The sequence below is a fragment of the Taudactylus pleione genome, unplaced genomic scaffold, assembly GCF_031769625.1.
Source record: "Taudactylus pleione unplaced genomic scaffold, aTauple2 ptg000041l, whole genome shotgun sequence".
Taxonomy (NCBI): Eukaryota; Metazoa; Chordata; class Amphibia; order Anura; family Myobatrachidae; genus Taudactylus; species Taudactylus pleione.
Window position 1 is genome coordinate 39,508,245 of NW_028284443.1, and position 20,188 is coordinate 39,528,432.

Below are 20,188 nucleotides of genomic sequence, written 5' to 3' on the forward strand. Positions count from 1 at the left end.
GAGCAGTGCACAAACCTGATGGTTTCCATGCTACTCTAATCTTAGAAGATTGGTACATGCACAGTATCTGAAAATAAGAAGAGAAAGGTAAGTAGTTTCAAGGGTGTACTAGCGACCACAAAAATATAATTTAAAATTTGTAAACTTTATTGGTATGTATTAAATATATCAATCTTATAGTACTGCTAATCCATCCTAGCATATGGTTATCAGTGCTTTTATGACAGGCTGCTCCTTCCATGGATTCCTGGCCACTTCCAGCACCAATAATGCCCCTAAAGCTCTTTAGGCACCACCAATATTTCTTTATTTGGCGGTGGCTAAAAAGTCACCAGGTATACAGTGTAGCACATGTATCAATCTCAATCTAATAGCATTAACAATAACAGTGTGTTTCAATATATTCAGAACATAGACAATGGTTGCAGAGAGCCTACGGCCAGTTAACCATTCTGGCTTTGTCAAGACCATAGGCTCTCAGCAGCTATTGTCTTGAATAACAGTAACTAATTGATAACCTAACCTGCCACAAACTATTTGGTAATTAAAGTGAGAACAGATATAAAATATATATATATATAAATTCAAACTGAGTTGTACCTGTGTTGGATATTATATGAATCCTCATTAGCAGGACATAAATACTTTTGAGTAGCACAGTAACAATCTGTGTGATTAATAAATATTATAAGAATGATGAACCCACAAAGGTCATAGGGCCTGATTAAGAGCCGCTCGCTCTGGCAGAGTGCTCACTCTGAATCAGGGCTGGGATTTATTTTTTTTGGAGCGGCCTCTTGGCCACTCGCATAGCTGTGGGTTACCACCCACAGCTATTGCGAGTGGCCAGGATGATGGTTGCAATGGTCATGACCATCACAACCATCGGGCTTGTGATGAGACCCTTGTGGAAGGGTCTCACCCATCGCAAGCCCCAGAGAGTTTTCAGCTCTAACAGAGCCTGAAGCTCTCCACTGACATCACTTGTGATGTCAGTGGGGCCGCCCCCAAATGGCAGGCGTTCTCATGGGAATGCCTCCGTTTGGGCAGCCACCCCCCCCCCCCCGACCCACCCACCAAATGGGGTGAGCTGTCACTCAACATTGACAGCTCACCCCATTTGGAGCGAGACCCGGAGCAACGGAGCACCCGGCGCTAGCCGGGTCTCACGTATGCGCATGACGGAGTCAGATCCATCGTGCGCATGCCCAGTGGGCAAACATCAACCCGGTTGCGACCGCTCAGTGTTTGCGACCAGGTCTGAATCAGACCCACAGTGTCTAGTTATGCTGTTACAAAGGGAGAACTGTTTGCATATATTTAATCAGGAGAAATAAGTGACACACAAAGCACAACTGCTACCAGTTGGAATATAATACTGCAATAACAAAGAGAGGCTACATATAGAATTATAGCAGAACCAGGGGTGCTGAGAGGGGGAGCGGGTACTATTTACCTGGGCCTGGGCTTCCAGAGAGGCCCAACTGGGGTTCGGTACCAACCCCATCCCTCACAGCAGCCCAGCACACAGAGTGTGCTAACCTGCAGTGGGAGACTGCTCGTGGCTGCTGAGCAGCAGCCATAGCAGTCTCCTATGCCTGTGGGGGGGGGGGTGTGAAATCACACTGATTGCACCCCCATGGCTTTCCGCCAGGCTGAGGGGCTCACAGCACTCCCTTCCCCAATGCACAGTGCCGCTTTGCGTCACTGCAAATGTGTGGGGTTTTGTTTGCTCAAGGGGACATGGCCACACCTACCACAATTAGGCCATGCCTTCATCTGCACCTTGGCCCAGCAGGGCTCTCTATGCCCCTGAGCAGAACCATAATGATTAGCCCATTACTGATGATTTGAGAATGTGTAATAATAATGTGAAATAGAGTGTCTTCTGCAGCATCGACTGGTTAATTTTTTAAAGGGCTAGACTACATAATACCTATCTCTCCCTATGTGAGGGAATAACATTCTATTAAACTCTCTGGCTATAACGTATGAAACTAAGACATAACAGTGTGTGATTACTAATAAGCAATTAGCTGTGATAAGTGTATATATATGGAAACAGAACTACACAGACAACGTTTATTTTATTAAACATATATTTTACTACACTTTAATATTTTTAATTCTTTTTCATGTTATTTTGTTTTATTTCACCTATTTTAACTTATAAGATTGATATATTTAATACATACCAATAAAGTTTACAACTTTTATTTTATACTTTAGTGGTGGCTAGTGCACCCTCAAAACTAGTTACCTTTCTCTTCTTATTTTTGTGATTTATGTAAACATTGAGTAGTGGGTAGCTCCTCATAGAAGCCATTTAACTATACAATAGAGACAGATTTGAGCTATTTTGAGATAAGGACCATTGAAGATATTAGTTATGATAAAGACACTGGTGCAGGATTCATCCTTGTCTTGATTATGCACAGTATCTGTACTGCACTTGTGCTGGTCTTTTACTGCAAGATCTATCACAGTTCCCCAAAGCCTCAGCCTGCTTGACAGTGTCATCACCAATTTCTGGGAGTGCCAAGAAGCTGCAAGAGCCAACTAAGCAACCTCAGGGTTACTCATATGGCCGATGATATGATGTTGCATCCTAGAATGCAGTACTTGGATCTACAAAGCCAACAGGAGGTGTTTTTTTTCATTAGATGCAGTAGTAGCATATTAGTTCTACGACTCTGTATCAGGTCTTGTGTCATTATAGAGGTAGATATGGCCGTGTAATATGCAAGACAGGTTGAGTACATCAAATAAGGAACCTGCTCATGCAAGACTGATTGTGAATGTACTGCTAATAGAGGGTACTCCTTGAATAAATGTTCAAATGTTCAAGAAAAGCTCATGAATGACAAATTTGTATAAGTGCTGAGGGAAATGTAAGATTTTTATAAATTATAGAATAAGATTCATGGTTGCTACATATCTCTGATTACAAATGTATATATAGTTTGTTTTGTTGTCTAAATGGCAGCCCACAATACATGGGTGGCTCTAGCAGCAGAGCGCAGGTGTGCATTGCATCAGGGCATGGAGAGAGTCTTAGGGGTAAATTTACTAAGCTCCGTGTTTGCCAGAATTTGCACAAATGGGAGTATTTTGTCATTTTTACAAACACGGGAATTTACTAAGGCAAAAACAGGGGCTTTCGCTGTTAATTTACAGGTGATCATGGCCAATTTAGAAGTTAAACTGCACCCGAAAATACAACTAGAAATGAAAACACCATCATCTGAACACAGCAGTACTTTCCATAGACAGGAATGCAACACAGGAATTTACCAAAATTTGTGATAATAATCATGGGTTTAATAAAAGCAAACATGCTGTAAAAATAGAACTTCTATCTTCTGCCTTTTTTAAAAAAAAGGTTAATATTTAAAAAAATTGCTGTGGGGTTCAACCCGCTAAAGTATAAGCAGCCTTGGGCTCCTGAGCCAGTCCTGGTTCTAAAAATTATGGGGAAACAATGTGTAGTGTTCAGCCATATTTTAGGAACCAGCACTGGGTTCTAAGAGCCAGTCCTGGTTTTAAAAATAGTGGAAAAAATGGCGTGGGGTTCTCCCTGTTTTAAAAACCAGCAAGAGATTCAAACCTAGCCAGAGTGTAATGTCTCAGCCAGGGGACCCTGTTACCAGGTCACCTTGGCCAAAACATTAAAACCCCAAGCTAGTCAGCCCAAGCCAGGGATCTCAGGGGAGGTGGGTACCCCCCATTAAAGGGGTCCTCCTTCTCCTTAGCACACCAGGCTTAGGCTGAAGCCCTAGTTTTTTTCCCTGCACCCCTAGCCAGTGGGTGCAACAGTAATAGTGTGAATAATAGGTAAGTACTATTTTTTTTACATTGGAACTACAGGTGCCAGTGTGCTTGCTCTTTGGCACTTGTGGAACTTCAAGTGCCAGCAGTTGGCAGGCACCCATACCCCAACTGTAAAAAAATAGTAAGATATTGACATGACAAACACACCTTAGAAAGTAAAAATTTATTACAAACAAAACATACTTACGTATACTTACCTTCTCCCAGATGTTCGGTCCCCTTCTCCTGTAGAATTCCCACAGTTAACCTGTGATAAAAAAACAATACTCACCTACCTCCTGGTGTAGCATCTGTCCCCTTCTCCAGGACTGGTTCAGAAACTAGGGCTGGTTATGCTTTGCGGGGGGGGGGGCATTATGTATTTTTTTTTTATATTTAACCATTTAATCAATTGCAAAGACACAAGCAGCCTGCACATATCTCACTGATATGTGCTGGCTGCTTGTTTGGGAGGGAAACACAGGCAAGAAACATGGGGATTAAACATGGGTAAGAATGATCACATTACACCATCAGGAAACACAATCTTTACAGACATGGGAGCTTGGTAAATTCCCCAATTTCTTTAAAAGAAAAAACCTACAGATTCTAATCGCTCCTACCCATTTATAAAAACAGACATAGGCAGGACACAGAGCTTAGTAAATTTAACCCTTAGTGAGCAGAGACTACTGCTGCTGCTGTGTGCTGGGCTGGGGAGGGATGCGGTTGTTGTGTTGTTCCCAGATAGCTCTCAGCAGACCAGATGAGACCTATAAACAGGAGCCACTTTCTCTACTGGCTAATCTCAGGGCATACAGTAGACTGCCTGATGACAGGCCTGCATACACCCACTCACCACATATACACAAACCATGTGGTGAAAGTGGAGGGGGTATCTGTGTAGTATATACTGTATATTCTAGCAAGGGTGCCTGTAGTGATAAATTAAAGGCATCTTGGAACAAAGATCTAGTGAGGGGATGTTGCTGCCACAATCTAATATCTGGCTACTGCCCCTTCTCCCCTCACAGCAATGCAGCAGTCCTGTTGTGTGCCTACAGGTACATATTTCATTGATTGATGACATATCTGTGTTGGTCTCCGCAGTCGCCATGTTTATTCACATTCCCATATACCCATTGTAGTAATTCACCTGCCCAAATTCAGTTTTTTTCTGGTCAAAGATAACCAGTCAAGAAATGAAACATAGGGAACAAATCATGGATTTATTCATACAAAAAAGAGAAGGGGTAGAAAATGAAGACCTCAAAAACCTAGTGAATTAAAAGATTGGAATATGCTGAAGATTTTTTTATGTCCAACTTGTAGCAGTGTGCAGAAGAATGATATTTGAAACTACATTGACTCATTTTTGTCTATTGATGTCAATTTGAAATGTGAGCTTCAAGAGAAACAATGAAGTCCTTCACTTGGATAAAAGCTTTATTTTTTTACTCATAATAAAAAGAGGAAAAAAGGTTCCTACATCATACTCGCCTGGACAGTTTCCCATGGTTGGTATTTTCTGATGCTAAAAATTATTGTGCCTTATTTGTTATGGAAAGATTGGGTGGCTCCCAAAAAGAAGTTCCTTTTAAGAAAGCCCCTGACTTTTTTTGCAAAGTGGCTAGGCAAAGGTGGAGACCTATGCACTCATAAGAAGCAACAATACCACAGGAATATTGTACAAGGAGCAAAAGTCTTTCTGAATACCTTTTATGCACCAGAGAGGAACATTAAGAACATGATTAGTTCATAGCGACTTCAGCAGGTCCAAGAGCAGACTGCAATTGAAACCTATAGAAGAAACCATTCTGTTTCTTGGTAGTCAGAATTAGAGATGTTTGCTGACCCCCGTGTTGTGGTTTTGGATCTGGATTCATCTTTGTGTTTTGATTTTGTAAAACCACCCTGATGTGTTTGATTTTGGCTTTGGATCTGTATATTTATTTATTTTTTAAAATCATAAAAACAGCTAAAATCAATGAATTTCGGCCTATTTTCTTTCCTTCTCTATTATTAATTTCCAGTCATTTCCAGTCAATTTTTACCAATTCATAATTCACAATTTTTTTCACCAATCCTGTCTTGCTGGCTAAACTAAGCAACAGAGCACAAGCACACAGAAATTTAAAAGACTATAGCACATCTATGGCACATTGCCACATATCAGTGGCAGATTAATAAACTATACAAACCAAAAGAAACCAACAATGTTTTCATTAATCAAGAACCTCCATTTCATGTACAGGGAAATGGAGGTAAAGTATGTATATAGTGGAAGGCAGGTAAAGGAAGGAAAGATTGAATAGTTAGTTTAATTTAATTGTTTGATTAACTAAGAAAATTTATGAGGGGGGATGTGGGATGGTATGGCCAGTGGGTAAGCCTCCTGATATTTGACAGAGAGGCTAATTTGAAGTTTTCAGCTCTGCAGTGAAACAATTAATTTTTTTGATGTCTTGTTTCAACCTTTGTCAACAATCCTTGGCTCTTAAAAGTGTATTTTTTTCTGGTTGAAAATGTGTTGCAAATTAGTATTGTAATATAAAATAAAAATGTTTGCCTATTCAAAAAAAGACCATTCCCAAAGCTACCCATAAATACAGCCCATAATGAAAAGAAATCTGGTGCAAGATGGAATTTTCCTTGGGCACTCCCACCCACCCTTATGTTGTATATTAAAAAGGACATACACATTTTAACAAACCAAGCACTTCAGTGACAGGCATTACCACTTTTGCGGCTAAGTGCTTGGTTTGGACCCCCAAAAACAAGCTACCAATGGGCTTAAACCAGTTAATCATACCTACACTGGTAAAATGTCTTTATCATCCTTAACCTCCTCACCCTCATCAATGTTAATATCATCATCACATAATATCAGCTAATCTCCATTGGAATCACCATTTAAAGTCTTTGTACACTGATGCAATTGGCAAGGTCTTCCTTGTGGAATTTGTAGTTATTTTTTATGAACATGAGCATTTACACAATTTTAGGGTGTAGCCTCCTACGCCGATCGCTTACAAGATTCCAGGATGTGTTAAACACACTTTCTGAGTACACACTGAAGGGTGGGAAACTTAAGTAAAGCAAAGCTACCATGTAAAAAGGGCTCCAAATTGTCTTTTTTCATCCCAGTACTCATAGGGACTGTCTAACATGCTAACTTGAGCATTGTCATTAAAATAATCCTCCACCATTGACAACCATTTGGTCCTGGCGAGGCAAATACAAAACTTAATGTACAAGTCCAACATATCTAGCAGAATTGCTTCATTTAATATCCTCCTTCAGTTTCTCTAGCTGCTTTTCCAAAAGCTTAATTAAGGGAATCACCTGACATAGGCTGGCAGTGTCTGAACTCACTTCATTAGTAGCTACTTCAAATTTTTTCAGTAGCTTGCATAAAATGGAAAGTATTCTCCACTGTGCTGGACTAAGGTACATTACCAAAACTCTCTGTATGTCATGGCTTGTATAGGTTTGGATGGCTTGTTGCTGTTCCACCATTCGCTGAAACATATAAAGGGTGGAAATCCACCTGGTCACTACCTTTTTGTTCAGGTGCTGACATGGCTAATTTTTCTGTTCTTGCAGCCACAGCAATCTTCTACATGCAGTTGCCGAATGCTGAGAATGTTTAGAAATGTTTCTGGCCACAGAGAGAATTTCCTGCATGCCCCTTTCATTTAATGGACATGTTCAAATTCACCCAGTTGTATTGTTCTCACAGTGTTAGATGCATTATCGGAAATTACAAATCCTGAGGCGAGTCCTAGCGGGTTAAGCCATTTTTTATGACATCTCGGAGTTTTTCTAATCTCACCTGACACCAGTATTCCTCTCAATGAATCCATTGATACAGAGAGTAGTCTGCCTGTAAATGAGCTGGTATTGTATGCTGGCTGCTGTTGTTGCTGTAGGTGATACACCCACCCAGTGGGCTGTCACAGTCATGTAATCTTTAGTTTGATCAGTACTGCTTTTTAACATATCTGTGGTTAAGTGTATAGGTGGGACAATGGCATTTTCTAGGCCAACATTTAGTTTTCTTTATGTCTATGAGGAATTGCTATTCTTATAAAATGGAATTGAGATGGATTTTGAGAGCGGGGACACAGGACCTCAAATGACTGTCTAAAACAACATGCATTGATGGCAGATATTTGATGCAGATCTAATGCTAGCATACCCATAATGACTTCAGTGATTTGCTGTGCAACTGGATGGCTGCATTCATACTTGCTTCCTCTTGCAGAGCATTGTATCATAGTCAGTTGTTGCTTAAACTAGTCCTCTTGACTCCCTTCTGGGATAAAGATTCACCCCAGCAGCAACAGCAACCCTAGCATTCAAGATTCTTCTAGATAAGGGAGGAGTCAATAAGCCATTTTAAATTGGATGCAGAAGGACAACCTCAAAGCAAATACTGAACTTAATGTACAAGTCCAACATATCTAGCATAATTGCTTCATTTAATATCCTCCTTCAGTTTCTCTAGCTACTTTTCCAAAAGCTTAATTAAGGGAATCACCTGAGATAGGCTTGCAGTGTCTGAATTCAGTTCATTAGTAGCTACTTCAAATTTTTTCAGTAGCTTGCATAAAATGGAAAGTATTCTCCACTGTGCTGGACTAAGGTACATTTCCCCTTCTCTCTGTATGTCATGGCTTGTGTAGGTTTGGATGGCTTGTTGCTGTTCCACCATTCACTGAAAAATATAAAGGGTGGAAATCCACCTGGTCACTACCTTTTTCTTCAGGTGCTGACATGGCAAATTTAACTGTCAAACTGTTCTTGCAGCCACAGCAATCTTCTACATGCAGCTGCTGAATGCTGAGAATGTTTAGAAATGTTTCTGGCCACAGAGAGCATTTCCTGCATGCCCCTTTCATTTTCTAAAAATTTTTGAACCACCACGTTTATTGTGTAGGCAGAACATGGACATGTTCAAATTCACCCAGTTGTATTGTTCTCACAGTGTTGGATGCATTATAGGAAATGACAAATCCTGAGGCGAGTCCTAGCGGGGTAAACCATTTTTTATGACATCTCAGAGTTTTTCTAATCTCACCTGACACCAGTATTCCTCTCAATGAATCCATTGATACAGAGAGTAGTCTGCCTGTAAATGAGCTGGTATTATATGCTGGATGCTGTTGCTGCTGTAGGTGATACACCCACCCAGTGGGCTGTCACAGTCATGTAATCTTTAGTTTGATCAGTACTGCTTTTTAACATATCTGTGGTTAAGTGTATAGGTGGGACAATGGCATTTTCTAGGCCAACATTTAGTTTTCTTTATGTCTATGAGGAATTGCTATTCTTATAAAATGGAATTGAGAAGGATTTTGAGAGCGGGGACACAGGACCTCAAATGACTGTCTAAAACAACATGCATTGATGGCAGATATTGGATGCAGATCTAATGCTAGCATACCCATAATGGCTTCAGTGATTTGCTGTGCAACTGGATAGCTGCATTTATACTTGCTTCCTCTTGCAAAGGATTGTATCATAGTCAGTTGTTGCTTAAACTAGTCCTCTTGACTCCCTTCTGGGATGAAGATTCACCCCAGCAGCAACAGCAACCCTAGCATTCAAGATTCTTATGGATAAGGGAGGAGTCAATTAGCCATTGTAAATAGGATGCAGAAGGACTACCTCCAAACATTAATGAGGAGATTGATGATGAAGGTGTTGTCAGTGGAGATTGTATGAGCTGGGATCTAGCTGAGAGCTGGGAACTAGCTGATATTAGACTGGCTGTTATTATTTTACCAGATTTTTCAGCTTTTTCTAAAGAGTTTGCATGACCTCACTGCAAATGATGTAAAAGGGAGGTGGTTCCTAGATGGTTAATGATTATACCTTTACTTACTTTGGCTTCACAAATTGTTAATAAAATGTTGTTAGGATTTAGGAAAAATTCCACACATAAGAGGTGTGTTTTTTTATCTTATGACCAGGCATGACAATTGCCTTCTTCTTATCATGGGCAAGAACTGCTGGCATTGGTACCTGACTTACACAAACAACATCCTCATCATCAACATCCTCATTAATGGCATTGGCTATATACATATCCCCTCATCCTGTTGCACTTTAAGAGTAGCATCCTCAATTTCTATATCACCTTCTTTACTTGTGCTGCTGAACACCACATTTCCAGAGGTTCAGAAATGGTGTAAGGAGGCTTCTCTATGAGTACAGAGTCAGAGTCAAAATAAAACAATGGAACCCGATCCATATACTTACAGTTCACACTGATCAGTAAGGAGCTGGGCAGTGGTTTATGTGGTCACACACATACACCTTTATAGTAAGTATATGGATCGGGATCCATTTTTTTATTTTGTCAAGACCCCTGGCTGCTACAGAGACAAGCGCGAGGATGGGGATGAGTATAGGATCTTGATTCCAGGTGCTCCAAATGGATTCTACATGGGAGAAGTGGACTAACCAGATGGCACAGGTAAGTATGTGTGAGTGAGGTAGGTAGGTGTATAATAAAGTTTTTCTTAAGACGGTGTGTGTGTACTGTCTTTTTTAAACTATTTATTTTACAGTGGAGGTATGGGTGGCAGCCACCTGCTAGTTCCACAAGTGCAAAAGGGCAGGTATCCTGACACCTGTAGTACCACTGTAAAATACAATAGTTTTCAACTATTTGACACCTGTAGTACCACTGTAAAATACAATAGTTTTCAACTATTTTACCCATGTACCCACAGCCCAGAGGTGCGGGGAAGAGCCCCAAGCTTCAGCCCAAGCTTGGGGTTTTGAGAGAGTGTGGACCACTTCTTTGGGGGGTCCCCACCTCCCCTGAGATCCCTGGCTTGGGCTAACTGACTTGGGGTGCGAACGCTTTGGCCATGGATAACCGGTAATAGGGTCTCCTGGCTTTGGCATTACACCCCGGTCGGTTTTGGTCCAGTGCTGGTTTTAAATATAGGAGGACCCTTACGCAATTTCCCCCCCTATATTTAAAACCAGAACAGGTCCTGCAGCCAGATGTTGGCTCCTAAATTATGGGGGAACCCTACTCATTTTGTTTCCCATAATTTTATCAACCAGGAGTGGCTAAGCAGTCCAGGGCTGGTTATACTTTTAGGGGGGGACCCTACATCATTTTATTGTATTAATTTTACATTTCTTTTACTATTTTCAGGCAGAAACATGCATGGATCACACTGATCTGTGTTTGTTTCTGTCAAACTCGCAGCTCACAGGCAGGTGAATTGATTTCACAAATTACAGTATTGTTGTCCATTCTCATGAGAGTTTATAAACTCTCATCTTGGTAAATTCCCAAATGCTATCTTTACTAGTGAAAAGTTACTCGAGTTTAGTCAATGGTGAAGTGAAGCGAGTTTGCTAACTCTCCAGTATTTTCCCGTAGCAAAGGAGATTTCTCTCCCGAGTTTGTCATTAGTAAATTTGCAAGTGGAAAAAAATGCCCAAACTCTCCAGAGACTGCTAACTCGACTAAATTCGAATCTTAGTAAATTTACCCCTTTGTATAAGTTACAGTATGTGTAAAAGAGCCAAAGACATGAAAAATATTGGATTTGAATGTTTATGAGGCTTGTTTCAAGGTTTCCTCGCCTTCTCTTGAGCTTAAAGTGAATTGCAAAACTCTGGTGATGCTTGTAATTATGCAATAGAAAAAGTTAGATTTTGACCTGCTAAATTGTGTTGGTGTTGACATAGACGGCTGTTGCCGGATTATATCAGAGCAGCTGGGTGCAGTTACAGAGATATTAAAGGAGGCCAAATTTGCTACTAGGTGCCCTTGCTTTAACCAGACTTTATCAGTTCAGAGTATATGCAATGGCATTGGCATTACAAAGAAAGTTGCATGTTTCTTTAACACTTGAGCTAAATGAAATAATATTTTTATGAATATTGTTGATATACAATTAAAGGGCATGTTCTAAGCACTCTGGGTGGAGTGAAGAGAAAGCTTGATCAAAATTCTTGACCAAATTGAGAAAATTGTACAGGTACTTTAATATATATATCACAATGGACAGAAACAGCAAATTCCATTAGAGTCCAGACCTTGTTAATTTCCATAACAAATGTTAAGTTTGTACTGGCATTATTCTGCCAATTTTCTATATTTGCATTGAGTCTACTACTTACAGTAGCTGACTGTTCCAGAAGAAAATTATAGACTTTACTGGTGTTGCAACCCTTGTAGCTGTTCCTCTCAGTTTTAAATAACCAGTACATAAATTTCATTAAATTGTTTTGTGCAATATTTGCAAAGCATATGAGGCATAAAAGTTAGATGTTGCAATAGAATTACCCCGAATTACAAAGAAAAAATTTAAAACATTGTTGAGAAACCAAATGGGTCAGGAGAGGTTGACTGGTTTTGCTCTTCTACACACCCATCAGGAAAGATGTAGACTTTAATAAAATGATTGACCACTTTTTGAACAGCGGAAATCAATGACTAAATATTGTCTTGTGAAATGTTACCAATTTTATTTATTTTGATTTATTTCTTGTTAATGAATATTCTGTTTTTTCATTATTTGTTGCTCTATTTGTTATGATTTAATTGCTTTTAGTATTAAAATAAAAAAGAACAAACTTAACTGACATGTGTCTTATGACACAATGTGTAGTAGGTAGGTGCAGGGACCAAAAGAGTTTGAACTGATATTGGGAGGAGGTGGGAATTGAAGTGGGATTAGTAAGGAGTAGAGAGGGAAGGAGTCAGGATTAATTTCTAAACTGCCACCCCTAAAAGGAAATTCTGCATCCACCCTTCCTAAAAGCAATGATGCCTCTAAACTCCCTACCATTGCCCACAACAATGTTTTTGCAATTTTAAAAATGGCTACAAGATCACCAAAAATCACAGATTTTGCAAAATCAGAATCTTGTTAGCTTGCCCTCAACATCTTCTCCCATCCACTATGCTGGACTCTCCCTTGAATCTATTTTCTTCCATCTCTGACATCATCTCCTTTTTTTTAATTGTCTTCTGTCTCTCTAGAAAAAACCTTATAGTCTTCTACCTTATGCTGCATAAGGTGACTCCTAAATGACATTGACTATAATATGGACATGAATCCCAGGAGCAACCTCTATAATGGTTAGTGTGTCTAATTCACTTTGAGACTGGTAGTAAAAAACAGTATAAGCATGGGATCCTTTCTTTTTAGTTACCATCTTAATGGTTGTTTTACCCCTGAGGTGTAAAGGATCTCAATATTTACTTTAGAAGGCAGTTAACATGAAGAGTATATATAAACCTTAGAAGGCATGATTCAACTGACAGTTGGATAAATTCCAAAATAGCATTTCAAGGTAAATGTTATAAACAATGTTTAGCCTTTACAATACAAATAAACAAATAAGTGGTGTTCTATAATTGTGCCTAGGCTGCTCTCATTAGACTCTTCTAAAAGAGGAGGTATCCTATTTCACCTCTCAAAGCCTTAAAATCACCCAAAAAATTGTAATAGAAGTGTCATACCTGAGCACCCCCTAACCTAAGGTAAATAGTTTAAAAAGAAAATATATTTAACTTATCTTTCTAATAGCCAATTATGTCTCCCCTCTGGATTTACTCTAGTGACTGAGGAAGTCTACTAGGCTGTTGCTTTTGCCTGCCCTGTGCAGGGCAGTCAAGGACATCATGTTACTCAGGAATCTGACTACACAGGGCTGTATTTAAATAGGCCATTAGCCACCTGAGCATCTGCACAATGTTCAAACAGATAACTGCTTTCACATGCAACACGGCTTCCTCCACAACAGGCTGGATAGCCAGGTGGCTGCTTTACCAGATTCAAAAGATAGACAGGCAGTGGTATATGAAAAGAGGGATTCAGGAACTCAATATTATGCAGCACTATCCTCTGGAGGCGATTCTCATAAGATTACAAAGTTAAAAATACAAAAACAATGGAACCAGGAATAAGCAACAATGTAGAAAACACAATGCATCTGAAGTCTTTATAAATACCTGTTTGTGTACACACATATGGATAAAATGCTCAGTATGTCAACTGAGCATATACTGTATATGAAAAGACTCATATAGCCATCTGTCAGTGAGACTAAAGCTCCTATGGGTTAGTTGGAATAACAAATACACAAGCAGCGAGAGTTACTGATAGTTAGTTGCCAGTCAATCATAGAGAGAAGATGTTAGTGTAGTGTAATTGAGTAAGTCAGTTCTGGTGCACAATGAAACTGTCTAACAGCACAAAGCACCTGTAGTTGCACATGGAACCAAGATGTAAATCCATAGGCAAACGCAGGGGGTTTCTGGTTGCCTGGAAACCCCCCTCCCCAGCCCACACCATGACCACAATAGAAATAGTAATATAGAATTTTACTAGTGCTGCATGTGCTTCTCAGTATCACAAATTAAATAATTAACACCAGCCTGTGGATCTTTTAACATACATCTGTGCACCAACTAGGAGATCTGAAAAACATGCTCTGTTAGGGGTGCACTGCTATAGACCATCAATATGGTTAATTATTAATACCATATAATAATACACTATCCAGTGCATGACAATACCAATATGTACATATATGCCCAGGGTAGTGCTGGGTTCTTCTGCTGCTCCACCAGACTCGCAGACTTGCTCCAATGCTCTGGAATGGAGCCCACATCTGAAATAAAAACATTCAGCTCATATACAGTGGCTTACTGTGATCACTGGTCCTGTATATGCTGGAATTATCATGACATGCTATACACTATGTATGACACATATTAAAGCTTGTTAAGTGCTAATTATGCCCTCTTCATGGACTGGGCACGCTCGCTCTAAAGTCAAGCATTTGGAAACCCCTCTCTAGAAATCCTGCGTTTGCCACTGTAAATCACTGAATGTTAACAGCTATAATGCAATCAGAAACAATTGCCTATCTACTGTAGAGCTTCAGCATTGTGAAATTCCACTGTTTGGATTAGATCATATTCCCACTATACAAATGCTGATTATTACCTTAACTGTAAATAGGATGACAATGTCTAAACTTGAGCTGCCTGCTGAACCCTATTATTCACTATTTTGCTCCAGCCAACACCTGAGCCACTAAACTGACAGGTAGGTGGATAATTAAACAGTAATGCCACATACACACTAGACAATTTTTATGAATGATATGGATGATAACGATATCATTCAATGATGTATCTTTCATATAGTTCAGTGTGTATGCAGTGAACGACCAACGATGCATGCTCCCGCGGCTCGTTAATGATGTCTTTTGTCATCCATACATGCAGACCAATCTGATGATATCATCAAGAATTGCCTGTTCAGAGATGTGGTAGGATGACTTCACTGAAAGTTATCTTTAAAGATATCTTTCGGTGTGTACACCCAATATCGTATGTCCTGCACTACAGAAAGTTCAAGGGAATTCTTTCACCAATACTGTTCATACAGTACATCATCTAGTATGCATGAGCCTTAAGGCTCTATGTAGGATACACAGGAACATGTGCTGGTGCTTATAGTGGCTCTCAGTCTGTGGTCTCAGCATCTCCCAGCATCTCAATTGGCATAATGCAGAGGGTGCAGAACACATTAATTACAGGTCCCAATCATCGGACTTGTTTCTAGACCAATGGCATTGGTCATTTCATCAAAGATGTCCACCCACAACTAGTGAACCATAAATTAAATTGACAATAATGTATCTTTGTAATTTCTCCTTCTCCCATCTCCTCACTGTTGTGTCCCAAACTGGTTGTCTATTTCTAAAATTCCCCATTGACTGCAGATAATTAAGATATTGTCCTGCTCCAATGCTGACTTTATGCCCTACTATGCAGAACACTTTCTAGCCAAGCCATTCTACTGTAGAACCACTGTATCCACCCTGCTAAACCACCCCTTGTAACCTACAGTATCTGCCACTATCAAGTCATCATTTTGCCTGCCCTTGCTAATATCCCCTATTTCCTTTACTAGACATGAACTCACCACCATCTATATAGGTAAAAATGTAACCATTCACTATGATATATGTGCTCATGCCATTTACCACACCCTCCTCCCTTACCTGACCCTCAGTTCCTTATCTCCTATCCCTGGAAATTAGATGCTTAAATTGCACTCCACCTGCCCCTCTACTTATCTGCAAATAGCGTCAAATCACCAAACCCACTCCCTCTCTGCTCTACCAATACTGCCTTACTAAAGTGACCAATCACAACTTCATGGCTAAGTCTAAGGGTCTCTTGTACATTCTTAACCTACTAAAACTCTCTGCTATTTCACACAGTCATCCTCATTCTACTCCTCAAAACAATGTACTTTATAGGTATTTGATCTCTGGGTTCTACGCCTACCTTTTTATACACTTCATCAGTGACTCTGCTCACTCCACATCCTCCACTGCCTCTTTTTGTTGGGATTCCACAAAACTATGTCCTTGGTCTCCTGCTCTTCTATCCCTACACCCACTTCTCTTAGTGAACTCATATGCTCCCTTGGCTTCTAAATCCACCTCTATACTGATGACACATGAATTACCTTTCCTCTTGTCACCTCTCTCCTGCTTTTATATCATACATTCCAACAGCTTATCTGATCTTTTCCACATGGATGTACCAGCACTACTGTACTTCAAACTTTACATAGCCATAATAGAGTACACATACAGTCTCTCATTCTAACCTGCCAACTCTTTGTTTGCAACATTCCTAAAATATGCTTGAAAACCTACTCCCTTGTCATCTCTTGCTTGCTATTAATATAACCTCTTTCTAACTGCCTGTCCCAATGCTAAATCAATCCTAGATAATCAATCTTAAATACTGCAGTGAGAATGAACTGTTTCTCTAACCTCTCCACCTCAGCTACACTACTCTGTAAATTCTTCCCCATCTCTTCCAGAATTGAATTCAAGCTTATTACTGGCACATTGAAAGCCTTTTCCAACTCTTATTTCCATACATACTGTATCTGACCTAAGCCTTAAAATATATCCTCTCTATCACTCTCTGATATTCCTTCATACTATGCCTCTCCTCCAATAGTGTAAATAATGATCATTCTCCCTGAAACCTGCTCGACTTCTCTCTGCATGATTGGAAGGTGAGAGTTAAGTGCCACTTGGGTGATATCTATAGCCACAATGGAAAAACCTATCACCACAGGGGAGAGGGTGTTAAAACCACAAAGGTATTTGTTGCCACTGGGGGTGGGGATCTGTAGACAAAGGGAAGTTATTGCCACTGTTGGGAGAGGTGGTTATTATTTAATGGGGCCTATGGACATGGGGACAGGGTGGTAGTGCCACTGTGGGTATCTATTACCATTGAAAGAGTTAGGGTAATGCCAGTGGCAGGGGCAGATTGGAAATTCAATGTGGCCCTGGAAAATTCTTCCAAAATGGCCCCGAAAAAGGGGGTGTGGCCTTTGTTTGAAATTACATGCTTGCGAGCCATTCTCCCCCTCATTTTCATCATGCTGGGGGCATGCCCACTGCTCTGAGTGCAGATGTACATGCTACCAGTCCCTCTCTACAGTGAATAAATAGAGCGAGCATGTGAATGAGTATTTTCTTACCTATATGATTTCTCTGCAACTGGGAACCTTTGATGATATTGATCCTCCCTGGACAGGCAGTTTCTTGAGTCGGTATTCACTATTCATGTAGAAGATCAGATGGTCTGAAAGCTGCCTGTTTGTGTAGGAATAAAGGCAATGTCATCATTATGCAACAGGTGGTGTCTTACTGAAGGTTATTTTCCCCAAGCCTTTTTTTGTACCAGTGGTCCTACCTGTGTGTCTCCCTAGCACCATCCCACAGTGTGTCTCCCTAGCACCATCCCACAATGTGTCTCCCTAGCACCATCCCACAGTGTGTCTCCTTAGCACAATCCCATGGTGTGTCACCCTAGCACCATCCCACGGTGTGTCTCCCTAGCACCATCCCACGGTGTGTCTCCCTAGCACCATCCCACGGTGTGTCTCCCTAGCACCATCCCATGGTGTGTCTCCCTAGCACCATCCCACGGTGTGTCTCCCTAGCACCATCCCATGGTGTGTCTCCCTAGCACCATCCCATGGTGTGTCTCCCTAGCACCATCCCATGGTGTGTCTCCCTAGCACCATCCCACGGTGTGTCTCCCTAGCACCATCCCCCTGTGTGTCTCCCTAGCACCATCCCACAGTGTGTCTCCCTAGCACCATCCCACAGTGTGTCTCCCTAGCACCATCCCCCTGTGTGTCTCCCTAGCACCATCCTATGGCGTGTCTCCCTAGCACCATCTCCCTGGTCAGTGTGACAGTGTGTGAGTGGACCCTGGTGAGTGTGACAGTGTGTGAGTGTGACAGTGTGTAAGTGGACCCTGGTGACTGTGACAGTGTGTGAGTGGACCCTGGTGACTGTGACAATGTGTGAGTGGACCCTGGTGACTGTGACAGTGTAGGAGTGGACCCTGGTGAGTGTGACAAAGTGTAAGTGGACCCTGGTGAGAGTGACAATGTGTGTGTGGACCCTGGTGAGTGTGCCACCATGTGAGTGGACCCTGGTGAGTGTGACAACGTGTGAGTGGCCCCTGGTCAGTGTAACAGTGAGTAAGTTGACTGTGGTGAGTGTGACTGGCCCCTGGAGTGAGACAGTGTGATAGTGGCCCCTGATCAATATGACTGTGTGTGTGTGGCCCTTTGTCAGTATGGAAGTGTGCATGTTCCCAGGCATGTCCTGGCCGGTGGACCTGGTGCTGGGAGCCGCAGCATGCTGACTTGTGTGCAGTGATAAGTCAACCACAGTGCAGGGGGTGGTGAAGACATGGTGACTGCAACTGCAAGGGGAGCTTCAGACCCATGGCTCCTTTTCCTACCTCATCCCTGGCAATAACACTGGATGCTGCAGGCTTAGCTGGCCTGGCCAGGTGGTGAGAGACATGCTGCTGGGCTGCAGAAGGGGGCAGGGCTGGCATCCGGACTCCTGTACTAGGGGGGCTGGACTAGAAGATGATTGGCATCACAAGTAGATCTGAGTCTGCAATGAGGAAGGGGCGGGCTGGGCTGGGCTGAGAAGCACAGCCATAGGTGGCTGATCCCTGGAGAGGGGTCAGCCACCATCAACAAAACAATGTCAGTCTTAGCCCCAGATCCACAGCTGCCAGCTTCCAATCAGCACTTGCCGCTGGCCGTCGCCGACTGACATGTTTTTTTTCAAGTGATAATTGATTACACTGGCCCTAAAACAGTCCGGCCCACCGGGGAAACTCCCGCTGAGGTCTATCTCCAATCCGCCCCTGGCCAGTGGGGAATCTATTGCCACATAATGTTACAATGGGAGACATATGGACACTTGGGTTGTGCCACACACTTAGAATTATAATTTTTAACTTAAATATACAAAAATGTTTTTAAAAACACAGATGTGTCCTCTTTCATCTTTGCCACTTTGATGGCAGACATGCACGCTTCACGCCATGCAACTTGCCGTGCATGCGTGCACCACGGTACACCAGCCTGCAGCAGCATTCATGCCATGCAATTCTGTGGATCATTGGTGCAAACGCAAAGATACAAGAGGATGCATCTTTATGTTCTTGACTTAATTGCAATTTTTTTAAATCAACTATTTTTTTTATATAATTTTGGTAAAGAATATTTATCAGTTAAGTGGTTAAACTTAATTTTCATGGCATTTTCCATAAGGGTATAAATGTGAATACAATATATTTGTGAAAGAATTGTCCAATAATAAAATGTATAACTTGTAGATGCACTTAGTGGTTTTGAATAAAACACACAAATGTAAGCTGCAAAATGTCAAGATTAGGTTAAAGATATGAATGACACATTATGTTAGACGATTACTAGTAGGTCCACCATGTGTATTTCTTATTATTACTCCCCTACTACATACAATGTATACTTTAAATGTTCAATAAAGTTTAAAAAATGTTTTGAAAGCTATTATATATAATAATTAATTTTTTTCATATTTTATTTTTTTTCATATTGAGTGCATCACAGACCCAGAAATGTTTATTTGTAAGAGTACACTTTTGACAAGATAAAAAATGATATTTTAAACAAAGCTAAAAAAAAGCAATTACTTTCAAATGCACAAAACTACTAGGACATAGAGCACTTGTATAAGAAGGATAGTGTTGTATAACAAGCCTTTTTATTTGAAGCCTTCTGAAATTGATGTGTTGTTTTGTTATTTATTTCCACACGTTTGGGTATATAAATCATTATTTCATATGAAAAATCAATTTGGTGATTCATTTTGACATTGTTTCTCTTCTTTATAACAAACTAAGTCATAGCAAAATGAAAAATCTTATATAAAGTATTTTTTGCCTGTAAATGTTATAGATACTCCAGCAATATGGATAACTCCC

The 20,188-nt window shown here is 40.8% G+C and overlaps 2 pseudogenes; both read left to right on the forward strand.

Moving 5' to 3' along the window:
- The first annotated feature begins 5,012 nt into the window (after positions 1–5,012).
- LOC148538113 (uncharacterized) lies at positions 5,013–5,651 on the forward strand (annotated as a pseudogene).
- A 4,601-nt stretch (positions 5,652–10,252) lies between these two features.
- On the forward strand, positions 10,253–12,243 carry LOC148538114 (uncharacterized; annotated as a pseudogene).
- Positions 12,244–20,188: the final 7,945 nt, after the last annotated feature.